The sequence below is a fragment of the Aedes albopictus genome, chromosome 3 (genome assembly GCF_035046485.1).
Source record: "Aedes albopictus strain Foshan chromosome 3, AalbF5, whole genome shotgun sequence".
In the NCBI taxonomy this organism is placed as follows: Eukaryota; Metazoa; Arthropoda; class Insecta; order Diptera; family Culicidae; genus Aedes; species Aedes albopictus.
Window position 1 is genome coordinate 354,465,923 of NC_085138.1, and position 12,185 is coordinate 354,478,107.

Sequence of the window (12,185 nt, forward strand, 5' to 3'; positions counted from 1 at the left end):
TTCTTGCAATACTTCAGAAGAATATAGGAAAATTTCTCTCAGATTTTCTCGAAAGTTTCTCAAAGCGATTCTTGAAAATTTCCTTCAAGAATTTTGGAAAATTCCTCTAAGCACTTATGGAGAGTTCTGTAGAATCCCCATCAAGAATTTTGTAGAATTTCATTAATGCAATCCGAAAAACCACTGTAGAAATTGTCTTCAAAATATTCAGAATCTTCATAAATTTTGTAAAATTGTTCCAGGAATTACGTAAAACTTCCTTATGGGAATACGCAGATTTTCTTTCAAAAATTCCAAAGAGTTCCCTTCAGGAATTCCGTAGAATGTCCTCGAATAATTAAGTGCAGTTCCCTTAAGAAATTTTATAAAATTTCCTTCAGGAAATATGTGAGATTCTTAAAGAAAGTCCGTAGTATTCTATTTAGGGATACTTTATTAGAAACTCCTTTTAGTTTATCATAAGGATCCTGTAAGATTCAGTTGAAGAAGTTCATGAAACTTTCGTCGAAAATACCGTAGAATTTGCTTTAGGAATTCCGTAGAATTTCATTAAGAATTGCGTTTATAAACTCCTTAGAATTTCTTCCAGGAATTTCTGGAGTTACCCTCATTAATTCCAATGATTCCACTTTATGATTATTTCCAGAATTTGCGCGCACTTTCATCATAAATTCTAAAAAATTCTCTTTAGATATTATTTTTTTAATTTGAAAGGTGAACAGTAACATTTTCTTCAGTATTTAGTAGAATTCCTTTCAAAAATGCAAATTTTCATCAGGAATTCCGTAGAACTTTTTGCAGTAATAACGAAGCATCGTAGAAACATTTTTTTTAATAAAAATGAAAGAAAATTTTCTCAGGAATAAAAAAAATATGAACTAGAAAAAGTTTTCCACAAATATTCCACCGTTAAGAAAATTCAAAAAGAAAAGCCGGAAAAACTATTCCCGAACTCGCCGAAAATTTTCAAAAAAAATATTTTTGAGATGGTAATTTCATAAGCTTTGATCGCTGAAATTTTTGGAATGAATTTTTTTTCTTTCTTGAGTTATGGTCAATTTTGTGTAAAATAATCATGTACGCATATATGATATGGCCATTTTTTACATAATTGGCCGTAACTCAAGAACGAAAAACAAGTGCATTTTGCAAAAATTTTGATGGCTGAACTTATGAAACTACCTACTCAAAATTTTTTTTTTTTGAAAATTTCCCGCGAGTTCGGGTATAGTTTTTTCCGGCTTTTCTTTATGAATTTCCTCAGCGGTGAAAAATTTCGTAAAAAACTTTTTCCTTTTCATATTTTTTTGGATTCTTGGGAAAATTTGCTTTCATTTTCTTTAAAAAAAATCGTTTCAACGATGCTTCGTTCTTGAGTTATGATTTTTCAAAGAAAAGGCTTATATGACACATTTGGACATTTTTCAACAAATTTGGCCATAACTCAAAAACGAAAAAAAGTGCATCCCAAAATTTTCAGCGATTAAAGCTTATGGAATAACCTTCTCAAAAATATTTTTTTTTGATATTCTTTTACGAATTCGGGCATTGTTTTTCCGGCTTTTCTTTGCGAATTTTCTCAACTGTGAAAAATTTTGTGGAAAACTTTCCAGTTCATATTATTTTTTTGATTACTGAGAAAATTTGCTTTCATTTTCTTAAAAAAAACTTTGTTTCTATGATGCTTCGTTCTTGAGTTATGATTTTTCAAAGTAAGCAGTGTCAGGAAAAAACAAAGAGTTTTCCGGGAAAATAGGCGACCCAGAATTTCTCTCCATTTTTTTGTTGTTCATATATCCTTGAGCCCTGCCTGTGGAAAAAGTTTTATGAAAATCTGGGACCCTTCGGCCGATACCGCACGGTAATAAAAAAAATTCCCATATAATACCCACTGGCCTAGTGGAGAACTTTCCGTTTGACCTTTTTCAAAAGGTTTTAAAACCTGGAATTTATTTGCTTTTCTAAGTTCAAATTATGTAAATTTAAACAAAAACCTCAGAGTATGGGCCAAAAGTATTGTGATTCAGAGGTGGCACAAACGCCCTCAAGTTGAATTTTCGTGTACTTAAAAGATGCTTGCACTTTAAGTATCATAACTTTCTCAATTTTTTGAATATTTTGATGTCCGAATAAATTTGTACAACAGTTTTTTATCAAAAAATATGAGTTTTAAAGATTTTAGTTATTATTTTATTTTTACTACAAATTTTAACTGTGGGGCCTTTTTAACTGTTTGTTCTTTTTCAAATGTATATGTGGTTTGTTGTGAAAATACTGTACCTTTAGAAAATTGTTTCAAACTGGATAAATATGATGACGCTAAACCTTGGCGTTTAAATGGAATACCTGTAAGTAAAAAAAAAATCGGGTTATATACTGTTCCTTTTAATAAACTAGTTTACAGCATTTTTGAACTCGGTAAGCTGATGATCATTTTTGGTGTAGAATCATGCCCTGAGTTCGAAAACGCGAAGGACAAAAATTACAGTAGAGCGGAAAATTTTTCGACTTTCCATACAAGGTTGATGATTTGAAATCGATTTTTGTTCTATTTTTAAGCAACGTCGCTCACTTCACACACCTCATTCTCCGTAATCAAAGCTCCGATTGAGCTGAATTTTTTACTGTAACTCGCCTACATATGATATGTCAAATAAACGTCGAGAAAGAATTTTTAAGTTGGTTTTTTCTCATTGAAAAAAATACATTTCTTCAAAAAAATTAGGGAATTTTGCTAAAATTTAAGAAGATCGTCCCCAAAACTCGCCAATATCTTGAATTTCATCAATCTGATGCAAAACCTGTATTCATATGACCGAATGGTATTGTATTCAGCTTTTAATTTATGGAAAAAGATTTAAAATTGGTTGAACAAAACGCAATATATTTGAATTTTAGTAAATTACATATTTTGAAAAGTTGCAAAACTCGATATTGAGCTAAATCTCAAAAACTGTTCTACTTTAAATTTTTTGAAGGTTGGTTTCGAAATCAGCACTAAATTGTGCTTCAAAAATTTTGGTCGTTGACAGAAGTTCACGACTTTCGTTTTATTTTGTAAACTTGTGTAATGGATGTTGAATCTAAACCCTCCTTTTATAAGACAAATGAGAATTTCGTCAAATGTTTGTTTTCAGGCATAGTTTGTTCTGGGTATACTCATGTAACAAAAATATCTGCAAAAATACGTTACAAAATTTGAAATTGGTCAAGCAGTTGAAAACATCACATCACGCCCACAAGTTATGCGACCAGCTAATTGTTCCGCATCATCTTCAGATTAAACCAAATATCTCTAAAACCTGCTGAAACTCCTTTAGACCGTAAAACCACTCTGAACCCTATAAAACGCTCTGAAACACATTGAAACGCATTGAAATGCCAATTAAACCCTTCTGAAATCTCCCAAAGCCCTCTGAAGCCCCCGAAATCTCTCTAGAACTGAAACGCATTTAAACGCCTTGAAATGTTCCGGTAACCACTTGAAACCCTCATGAAGCACACCTCAGGACCTCTAAAGCCCCCTAACGCTCTGAAACGCATTGAAACGCCTATGACCCTTCGTTCGAAAAGTCGGTACAAGAGCCTATAACCCTCCAAAATTTACTTGAAATCTTCTGTATCGAAAAAAAAGCATTGAAACGCCTTGGAACTCCTATAGACAACTTTGTAACCCCCCTGAAACCTCCGTGAAACTCGCCTAAAAGCCTCAGACGCTCTCTAGAACCTTTCTGAAACTAAAACGCACTGAAACACCCCTATCACCCCAGAATCCCTCGTTCAGCTAACCCCTTGAACCCATTAAACACCTTCTGAAACCTCCTGGAGTGCTCGGAAACGCTCTAGAACGAAATGAAACGCCTTGTAGGTAATGCCTCTGAAAACCCTCGAAGACACCGTGAGACCCAACTTAAACAAACCTGAAATCTCCAGAAACTGGAATTCTTTGAATTGGAGTGAAATGCATTCTAAAATTCTAGTTATGCACCCAGCGTTATGTTCCGCATCATCTTCAGAGATATCATAACAAACACAATCTAAGTATCACATTTACGCCTGGCATCCAGGCACCAAACGTGAACCACAACCATGTCCAAAACCACTCTGAAATCCGCATGAAGTTGTGCAGATTCTGAGGATGGTCTGCCGTTGGTGAGTGATTGCAATAATCATTTCCCACCTTTTTGACCACAATGACTTGTAACCTGGAAGTATCAGATGCCATTATGGCCGTCTAATATAGAAGATGACCAACAATCACACACTGAAGATGCCTGTTAGTCTCAATCAGCTATCTCATTGATTCCTTGTGCTAATCTGGTGATACTGGAGAAGCGCACACGGGCGGTTAATCAAGCTTATATGAAGCCAACATCTAAATATTTTGATTATTATGACATCTAGCATTTCTTGTTTTCTCATGGTGCACCCTAGTACGGCAAGTGATGCCTAGAAAATGCGTTTGCATTGGTTTTGAGTATAACGTACACGGGGTGGGATTCACTTCCATGCACAGCAGCGAGCGCTTCTCTCTCGCGTCGTAGCGTTACATTTCACCCAAATAAAACGCGCTAACACGCGTTTTGCGACGGCTATAAATAAAATACATTTGGCCGTATCGCTGACCCCTAGGGTTAACAGCACAACATCATCAACATCATCAGATCTGCTCAGCAGTCAGTGAGAGGGTTAAGTAGATGGGCTTTACACCCGACTCTCTAGTGGGGCAGATGTAATCTAGTTATTGAGAACCTTTGACGCAGTTTACAAAACAAGTGGAATGTGCTGCTGGCTGCTGATAGAGAAATGCGATGGCGCTAGCTGAGCTAGTACCGAATGCTGCTGCTACTACTAGTGATGATGTGATCGCATGCTTCCCGTCTGTAGGGTGGCGGGGAGATGAACGTGCTTGTTCTGTCTGAGCAATAAACAGGATCTTGTGAATCATAACATTCGATGTGAGAGCAAAGATTTCACAGCATGTCTACATCCACGTACCGAGCGATTTTCGATCGTGTGAGAAGAGATGGTCCAGTAAGATTGTGGAACTATAAGAAATTAATGAGTCGTGCCATAAGATAAAGCAATTTAAATGATTAATTTTTAAATAAATTAACAGGTTTTGTAAAGTGTGTCGATTAGTACGTGTTATGTTTATTCCTTGCATTTTTTAAATATATTCATTGTACATAGGGTCTGGGACTATTTGAGCAGAAGCACCTATTTTGGGCACTTGCTACTATAACTCAGTCAATTTTGAACCGATTGACTTGATTTTTGAGACACGGTCAGATACGCACAGTATCTAGCCATGTGCATGCCATCGGTTTGAAATTGTCTGAGTTATAGCAGCAAGTGCCCAAAATAGGTGCTCCTGCCTAAATGGTTCCAGACCCTATGAGTCTAGTAGCAACGGATGTCGCATTAACATTCCTTCCTTTCCTTGGCGACTTCTATTTGTTCTGCAATGCTGATTGTTCTAGATACGGAGTAGCAGCTACGAATCACATAACGTATAGAAAAGCTTACAAACTTTCTAAAACCCCCTGGAATCTCCTAAAACTCTGAAACTGAAAAAACTGAAAAAACTGAAATGCATTGCAAAAAAGTTAATGTGCAATTTGCGGTTTGAACATTTTTGACTTTTGTCAAGACTACTTAAGAGCCGGTGAACTCCTTCAAATACCTCTAAAACCTACTGAAACTCCTTCAGACCTTAAAACGCTCTGAAACACATTGAAACGCATTGAAATGCCTATAAAATCCTCCTGAAATCTCCAAAAGCGCCATAAAACACATTGAAACGCCTCTGTAACCCCCCTGAACCATTCGTGAAACTCACCTGAAAGCCTTTGAAGCCCCCGAAATCTCTCTAAAACTGAAACGCATTGAAACGTTCCTGTTACCCCCTAAAACCCTCATGAAGCACACCTCAGGACCTCTGATGACCCCTATCGGTCTGAAACACTCTGAAACGCCTTGAAACGCCCATGAAACCCTCTATTTTTTTTTTGTTTGTATTTACGTGTATTTTAACTTATGCTAATTCTACACTTGTGAAACCCTCTATAAAACTCACTTGAAATCTTCTGTAACGATAAAAAAACGCATTGGAACTCCTTGGGACTCCTAGAAACAACTGTGAAACTCGCCTAAAAGCCTCAGAAGCTCCCTAGAGCCACAGAGAAACAGACATCACACTCTCATCGCTTCCCATCGATCACTTTTTTAACGATTGATTCAAATATACAAAAGAAGGTCGATTGACCACTCGCGGCGCTGGTATCGGTTTTGCTCCTGGCTGACGTTTGCTAAATACCGCCATCTAGTGGCGGCCCAGACGAACAGAACATTTAGCATTGGGCGATTATTGCTTTTTTTGCACCGTATTCGACCCCCTGCAGAAATTTTTTGTCACACCACAATATGTTCCCACCTGTTTCTGCATACATTGGTTCGTTTCGCTGCTAGAAATTTTAAGCGTCGGTTACACTTTTTGGGTGGTGCATGGAATAATCGGTTTGTTTACTTGCTACTTTCTTTGGTGTTTGACGTGTGAACAAATATTTTAGACGATTGAACATTTGCACGGTAATCTATAAAGCAAAGCAAGATGCAATACGTTTTCGTGACAATATTTTCTAATGAAATTTGTTGTAAGTGTTACGTCTGTTTCTCTGTGCTAGAACCTTTCTGAAACTGAAACGCACTGAAACGGATTGAAGCTCACCCAAGAGGCTATGGAGCCCATCAAATCGCATCTGAAACCTCCTGAAGCGCTCGGAAACGCTCTAAAACGCAATGAAACGCCTTGTATGCAATGCTTCTGAAAGCCCTTGAACACCCCGTGAAACCTAACATAAACAGAGGGGTTATGAAACGTATTCATATGGAACGAAATCTCCTGAAACGCCCCGAAATACCTTCAAACCTGAAACACATCTCAAACTATCCGGAAGCTCTCCTGAAAACCAGTGAAGCTTTATAAAGGCCCTCTGAAACCTTCTGAAACACCGTGATACGCCTCTCAAATCTTCCTGAAACCTCCAAGAACTAACAGCCTCTGAAGATTTCTTAAATCATTCAGAAACATTTTAAACAGAATGTGATCGAAGTTTTGATATATTGTCAAAATTTCAATCGCATGAAAAGCCCAGCCAAAATGAAGGAAATTTATAAAAACATACTAAGCTCATCCTTCTCGGCTATTCTGGGAACTGAAACGAGCTGGGATGAAAGTGTAAAAAGCGAGGAAGTTTTCGGAAGCAGCTATAATGTATTTAGAGACGACCGTAATTTTCTGGAGTCTCAGAAAAACTCTAACGATGGAGTTTTAATTGCTATTTCGGCAAATTATAATTCTGAATTAATAAGCACTTCAAAATTCAAAACGTTTGAGCATATCTGGTTGAAATCACACATAGCAGGTGAAACACACGTGTTTGCCTCAGTGTATTTTCCTCCAGACCATGCTCATAAAAGCACATACGAAAGTTTTTTCCAATGTGCTGAACAAATTTTATCACAGCTTCCTCCTGAGGTTAAAGTTCACATCTATGGAGACTTTATTCAACGCCATGCTGACTTCATTCTGGACTCAGAAAATGAAAGCATCTTACTCCCAGTCGTTGGGGATAATGAAACATTGCAGTTTATTTTTGAAAAATCCGCAATTTTAGGACTGAACCAAATTAATCACATTAAAAACCAACAGAACTGCTATCTGGACTTTTTATTAACAAATATTAACGAAGATTTCTGTGTGACCGAATCATTAACTCCATTGTGGAAAAATGAGGCTTTCCATACAGCAATCGAATATTCTTTATTCATACATAAAAACCAAAGACCCAATGACTGTGAATACGAGGTAATCTTTGAATACCAATTGGCGAACTATAAAAATATTAAACGTAGGTTAAGTAGTGTGAATTGGCAAGTAGTTTTAAGAAACGAAGGAAATGTCGATACTGCTGTAGACGTATTTTACAAAATTTTATCGGAAATAATTATCCAAGAAATTCCTTCAAGGAAAAAACGTCGTAGCAGAAATTTAAAAAACCCAATCTGGTATAATAGACAGATAAAAAATTTGAAGAACCGCAAACAAAAAGCCCATAAAAATTACAAGACACACAATACCAATGAAAATCTAGCAAATTATTTGGATATATGCGAGCAACTGAACTTAGCCATCAGTAATGCATTTGAAGAATATAATTCAAAAACTGAAAGCGAAATAAAGTCCTGTCCAAAGAACTTCTTCAACTACGTAAAATCCAAATTAAAATCTGACAATTTTCCATCCGTTATGCATCTTGATGAATCTGTTGGTGATAACGGAAAAAATTTGCAATCTTTTTGCAAATTTCTTCCAAGAAATCTATACAACATTTTCTGAAGAAGATCGTGACCGCGATTATTTTGCATTTTACCCAGAATTCCCTAGGGACATTGGCGTAAACCAACTCCAAGTACAGGATATTTTACATGCTCTTAAAAATCTAGACGCCTCAAAAGGTCCTGGTCCTGACGGGATCCCCCCAGTATTCATGAAAACTTTAGCACAGGAACTGACTGCTCCTTTGTTTTGGCTTTTTAATATGTCGCTGGAATCTGGTAATTTCCCAAAACTATGGAAAAGCTCTTTTCTAGTACCTATTTTCAAATCTGGCCGAAAATCAGACGTACGTAATTATCGTGGTATAGCCATTATCTCTTGCATTCCGAAACTTTTCGAGGCAATTGTCAACGAAAAGCTATTTCTCCAAACCAAAAACAGAATTACTGATATGCAACACGGCTTCTTCAAAGGTCGGTCGACCTCAACAAATTTACTGCAATTCATAGACTATTCATTAAACGCAATGGATAATGGAAACCACGTGGAAGCTCTCTACACGGACTTTAGTAAGGCATTTGATCGCATTGACATACCAATGCTACTTTTCAAACTACAAAAAATCGGAATTGAGCCAATTCTCCTGAAATGGCTTGAATCATACCTAACTGACCGTCAACAAATAATTAAATTCAATGGAAACAAGTCAAACCCAATTCAAGTCACTTCAGGTGTCCCCCAAGGCTCTCATTTAGGACCTCTTCTCTTTATTATGTATGTAAACGACATTTCCTTCATTTTAAACAAACTAAAAGTTCTAATTTATGCCGATGACATGAAGCTCTTTCTGGAGATACGAAATGAAGAAGACATCAATGTATTCCACAATGAAATTCACATATTCTACGTATGGTGCAAAAAAAGCCTTTTAGAATTAAATGTAAAAAAAATGCAACTTAATATCATTTAGCAGAAAAAGAACAACACCAAACATTTCAGTTGCATTAGGAAATCAAAATGTGGAAAAATGTGAAAGAGTAAGAGACTTAGGAGTAATCTTAGACTCTAAGCTTACTTTCGTAGACCACTACAACACAATAATTCACAGGGCTAATAACATGCTAGGGTTTATTAAGCGTTTCTGCTACAACTTTAATGACCCATACACAATCAAAACTCTGTACAGGGGATACTCAAAATAACTGGGACAGGTAATATTTTCTCTTTTTAAAATGTGTTTAACTCGCTGTAACTTTTCGAAAAGGGCATCAAATATTCTCAAATTTTTACTCTAAGTTCATCAACTAGTTGTGTATCAGTGGTCCAGTTTTGGAAAAGATCGGGCCATTCTACACAAAGTTATAAAGGTTCTAGAAAAAGGTATAATTATCCGATAGCCAACTTTGAGCTGTTATATCTCCGGATTCAATGAACCGAATGCAATGAAATGTTTATCATTCATGACTAATATAATGAACTTTAAAAAACAGTTGACTAAATTTGAAATTATTAATAAGAAAAAAAGTTATGGTGATTTCATTTATTCCATGTTTTTTCAGTGAATTTATATATTTTTCATATGCATCCCATAACTTTTTCAATTTAATGACGGTTATTTGGTTGCTTTCCTTTGAAACATAAATATATTTTATTCAATCAGAGGGATTTAATGAACTATAATTACTAACTCGAATTTTGAAACGATGATGAAGTTTTGGATAAATTTGTGTTATATTAGAAAAATAATCTAATCGAAATAATTTTCTTTCGTGTGAAGAATTTTAAGTTTGGTCAAATGTTTTGAAATACTCATTATATAAGTCATAAATGATCAAAATTTCATTGCATTCGGATCATTGAATCAGGAGATATAACAGCTCAAAGTTGGCTATCGGATAATTATACCTTTTTCTAGAACCTTTATAACTTTGTGTAGAATGGCCCGATCTTTTCCAAAACTGGACCACTGATACACACCTAGTTGACGAACTTACAGTAAAAATTTGAAAATATTTGATGCCCTTTTCGAAAAGTTACAGCGAGTTGAACTTTTTTTGAAAAGTGAAAATTTTACCTGTCCCAGTTATTTTGAGTATCCCCTGTATATTGCATATGTAAGATCAATACTGGAATATTGCAGCATTGTATGGTCTCCTTTTTCAATCACGCACGAAGAAAGATTAGAATCAGTACAAAAGCAATTTCTATTATATGCTCTTCGTAAATTAGGTTGGACTTCATTTCCACTTCCATCATATGAAGCACGCTGCAAGCTTATCGACATACAAACATTGAAAGAGCGGCGTGAAATTGCAATGGTTTCTTTTGTTGACGATATCGTTTCACAACGTATTGATTCAACAAAAATCTTATCCTCATTAAATTTTTACATACCTTCTCGGCAACTACGAAATCGAAACATATTCATAACAAACCACTGTAGAACAAACTACGCCAAATTTGGGCCTCTTAATCGAATGATGGACATTTATAATCAACACTGCGAAACCATTGACTTTACAATGTCTCGGCATAACCTTAGAAAATACTTTTACAGTCTTCGAAGTCCCAACACCTAAAAACATTATAAATACACTACCTATCCTAATTTAATTTTTTAATATTTTTTATGTATTTCTTAGACTAAACTATAGCATTAAAGGGTGATACGGTCAAAATTTGGTCACACAATTTGTTTCATAACTTGAGACTGCGTGCACCAAAACAGCTGATTTTTGGACCAGTAATGGTACATTATATGTAGCTTATACCATAAAATTTTCATCAAAATTGGTTCAGTATTTGCGGAGATATTGTGAATCCTGAAAACTGCAATTTGAAAATTTTGTACAAAGAGGATTAAAAAATAAGAACACATTTTTACTCTTTTATTTATAGAGCCAGAAATACTGAACCAATTTCAATGAAAATTTTTCTGTATGTAAAGTATACATATCAAAATGTTGTGTAAAAATTTCATTCAATTTGATCCAGCCGTTACAAAGTTATATTTGTTTAGGTGGTCAAATTTTGTCAAATTTTTTCAAGTCAAGTCAAAATTTGGTCACACAATTTTTTTCATAACTTCAGATTTAGTACACCAAAACAGCTGATTTTTGGATCAGTAATGGTACATTATATATAGCTTGTACCATAAAATTTTCATCAAAATCGGTCTAGTATTTGCGGAGATATTTTTGAACCCTGAGATCTGCAATTTTAAAATTTTGTGCAAAAAGGATTCATACATTTTTACTGTTTTATTTATAGAACCAGAGATACTAAACCGATTTCAATGAAAATTTTTCTGTATGTGAAGTATGGATATCAAAATCTTGTGTAAAAATTTCATTCAATTTGATCCAGCCGTTACAAACTTATATTTGCTTAAGTGGCACCCGATCAGTTTTTTTCATATACAAAATGCTACAACTTTGAAAGTATTCATACAAAATGGCTCAAAATTTTACTGAGAACATATTTTCATAATAGTACTATGTATACTGTAAAATTTTGAAAAAAATCGGAGCAGTATTGGTAGTTCTATAATCAAAATTATGCTTTACTGACTTTAAATTTCCGAAAATTTACTATGGAGCGCCTTTGTACAAAATTTTAAAAAGGTAGGTCGATGGTTTTATCTATATATCCACCAATACTCAATCGATTTTGATGAAAATTTTATGGTATAAGCTACATATAATGTAGCATTACTGGTACAAAAATTAGCTGTTTTGGTGTACGCAGTCTAAAGTTATGAAAAAAATTGTGTGACCAAATTTTGACCGTATCACCCTTTAAGAAACAAAAAATATGTATATGTAAATGTACTAGTCTACGTCGG

At 35.1% G+C, this 12,185-nt stretch overlaps 1 protein-coding gene across 6 annotated transcripts in view; it reads right to left on the reverse strand.

Annotated features, from left to right (window-relative positions):
* The window catches only part of LOC109428942 (glucosylceramide transporter ABCA12), a 142,320-nt gene that overhangs the window by 77,187 nt on the left and 52,948 nt on the right, over positions 1-12,185 (reverse strand). The window contains exon 1 of one of the 6 annotated variants that reach the window (XM_062855306.1): positions 2,281-2,337. The exons of the other annotated variants lie outside the window; for them this stretch is intronic. The gene's annotated coding sequence lies outside the window, so the exon portion shown is untranslated. Of the gene's footprint in view, positions 1-2,280; positions 2,338-12,185 lie in introns of those variants that run through there. 6 annotated transcript variants of the gene reach the window in all.